This window comes from Octodon degus, unplaced genomic scaffold, assembly GCF_000260255.1.
Source record: "Octodon degus isolate 3935 unplaced genomic scaffold, OctDeg1.0 scaffold00191, whole genome shotgun sequence".
Taxonomy (NCBI): Eukaryota; Metazoa; Chordata; class Mammalia; order Rodentia; family Octodontidae; genus Octodon; species Octodon degus.
This window is the reverse complement of record NW_004524767.1, coordinates 3,435,766-3,439,015: the sequence shown is the minus strand read 5'-3', so window position 1 is coordinate 3,439,015 and position 3,250 is coordinate 3,435,766. Positions and strand designations below refer to the sequence as shown.

Here is a 3,250-nt window from a genome sequence, read left to right as displayed (position 1 = left end):
AATATTTTAAATCACTTATATTTTTCACTTTATTTTCCCATGTTAGATCATCTACTTGGAATAATTTTCCTTGTTGCAAATAAAATTTTCAGCTGTCTTAGCAGAGTTTTGTCCATCAGTTTGTTTTGTGCAAATTATGAATGGAATTCTGACTATACTATGATACCATCTTTTGAAGACATGACTGCTGTTGAAAAACCTACTCCCTATTGGTTGGATTGGTAAAGGATGTTTTTACCTGCTTTCGTTGCTTTTAAAATCTTGTTGGGTATAATGCCATTCGTGTATTTGGTCTAGTCGTGGATTTTTAGATATATTTCAAATAAGATACTCTTCCTTATTTCCTGTTTTTGTAAGCAAATGTTGGAAATTTGATCATCTTTTATATTATATCTCTTCCATTCTTTCTTCCTCATGACACAAGTCCTTACAGTTCTTCCCTCTGTATCTCCTAAATTGCTCATCCTTTCTAAGCTCCTGTTTCTCCTTACTATCATTAATAATGTCTTTAAATCTAGCTTCCAGTTCATTGGTCTCTTCAAGCAGTGCTCTTTAGAATCAGTTCTATAAGGCTCAACATATCCAAGGTTTTTTTTCTTATTTCAGTAAATATATTTTTCATCCTTAGGAATTCTGTGTTTTGTTTTAGATCTGCCTGTGGCTATACCCATTATTTCTTATTTGGGGATGGAGAGCTAAATTCGGTGTTTCTTTTTTCCAGAAATTATTTCTTATGCTTTCTAGTTTTACCTTGTGGATGATTTCTGGTCACAAATAATATTGTTTAATTATAATCTATGGGAAACTTGGAAACTAAACAAGAAGTGTTTTCTGCTAGGAGCTACAAAGCACTACAGACAAAGTAACTAACCATCTCATGTTCACATCTGTCTTCCTGTTTCTGGTTCGAGGCAAACTTCACATAGTATCACTGCTATTGGTGTTTGCCATCCAAACAACCACACTCTATTTGTGTGCTTAATTTTTGTTCATGATCTCCAACTTAAATATGTTCATTTTTGTAGAGAAAAAAACAGGAATGCATGTGGGTCTCGAAACTTTTTCCTACTTTTTGAAACTACTCAACAGTAGATTTTATTCCTGAAACTAGTGGCTTTGCAGAATTTAGTGCAACATGTTATTGTAAGCAAAAGTTTTATTTAACATATTAAAATGTATTTATGATATACTAACCTGAGTAAGAATATGATTTGTCATTCTGTACTGACTTATACCTCTTAGAAAAGATGTTTTAGCCCTTGGTCTGAACAAAGCACACAAAATATTGAAACTCAGTATATAATACAAAATTCCCAGAAGATGAAGTAACTCCACAAATTGTTGCCCCCGCAAGGTAAGAATTGCATCTATGCTCTTGTTACTAAGATTTTGTAGTCAATGTTGACTGCTCAAATGTTAAATGCCTTGATCCATATGCAATCCAGATCAATAGGACTAAAATCTCTGGTATCTCATTTTTTAAAAATAAATAATGTTGAGCTACATGCAACTCTCATCTAAATGCATAGCTTTATTTTTGAAAAGTTAGGCTACCCATAATAGAAGCAGGGATAACAAAGGCAGCTGATGATTTCATGTTAGAAACATACCTAATATTCATTATGGCAGCAGATATAGCTGCTTCTTCAAATACAGGTGGATTGTTTACAACCATATTATTTAAAGTTGTTGATCAATGTTTGCTGGATGATCAGGAAATTTCTTTGTGCCTCAACCTAATCACTGAAACAATGAAAAGAGATACCTGCAGCAAGGACTGCACCTGCAAATGCTGCAATCATACCTATGTTTTGCTGGATTTTCAATGTTACTGTACTTTTCACTGGCTGTTCTGGCTGTTTGTCTTCAGTGTTGCCCAATGCAGACTCATTATTCATAGAGGAACTCATGTGAGCTGTGTTAATTTCCTCTGCAATTTCCAAAGGATCAATTTGAATCATGTGATCTAGCATCTCTTTAAAATGGTCTCTGGTTTCTTCAGCTGATTCATCACCAAATTTATAATCACATAGCATGACAGTGGATCCAGGAATGGGGACAAAACTTGGTGAGGGAGGATGTGGAACTCTTTTTCAGATTCTTTTGTTTCTGGAATTTCATTCAAAAGTGGATCCTCAAATGGCATTTCACAGTGATCAGTGACCATGTTCAATATATCTCCCTTCATTGCCTGCACAGTATCTTTAACTCTGGGTTTATTGCTATGAATGTAAGCCCTGCACTTCACATCACCCTTCAGGATTACTGAACCTCTACAGATCTGGACTGTGGCTGTGGATCTGTGGTCTGAATTCAGGGGCAACTGTGTTAGCACTCAGATCAAAAGAATGACTGAGAGCTAGAGCACTTCCTCTAAATTCTTTGGCAAGACAGACATCATAATTTCAACAAGATTTTTTTTTTTCATAGAAGAGCAAATGTAAAGTATCACTCATTCTGAAATTTTCTCCGCGGTGAAATTCCAGAATCTTTTTGTATTCATAGATTTTTCCACAGCATATATTAGTCTGCACATAGCATTTTGAAAATCATTTGCCAATTCTAAAATTATGATCATGAATATTCCAAGGACAAAAAGTCCCCATGGCAACATCCTGGATACCTGGTGGGCATGTTCTATTTGCTATTCTTCACCTAAAATGTCCAATATAGTTTTAGGATGTTTGAAGTTCTCATATTGTTCCTCTTTGGGTGGTATTATAGTGGCAAAAATCACATAATCCATCTGTCCTAATCACATAATCCAGTGTTCCTAAGGGACACTGTCCTAGTAGAAGACCAGAGTCAAAAGGTTTTCCTTGGAGGTTGATGGTTGAAATATACTGGCCAACAGAGTCATCTACAATGTACATTCAGCCCATTGTTGGGAGCTAATTTGGCCTCTTGTTCTAGAGAATATGCACACGTGGCAGATAAATCTATTAAGCCATCAGAGAAACTGGTACATTCAGCTTCTGTGTATGCATTACCCTTTGGTCCCAATTCCACAGCCAATGACATAATCAGAAAGTGACTTCTCCTTACCTTACTTCCCACCTCAAAGCCCATCTTCAGAATCCTCTTTCCATTTTCTGAAATACTCTTCAATCTATTTTTTCAGAGTACTGCGATTTTCATTGTATAGATTTTTTACTTTCTTTGTGAGGTTATTTCTTAAGTATTTTTTTCTTTCCTTCTTTTTCTTCTCCTCCTCGTCCTCCTCGTCCTCCTCGTCCTCCTCGTCCTCCTC

General features: G+C 35.7%; 1 pseudogene; it reads right to left on the bottom strand.

Annotated features, from left to right (window-relative positions):
- Positions 1 to 1,736: 1,736 nt before the first annotated feature.
- On the bottom strand, positions 1,737 to 2,882 carry LOC101579123 (annotated as a pseudogene).
- Between the last annotated feature and the right edge of the window lie 368 nt (positions 2,883 to 3,250).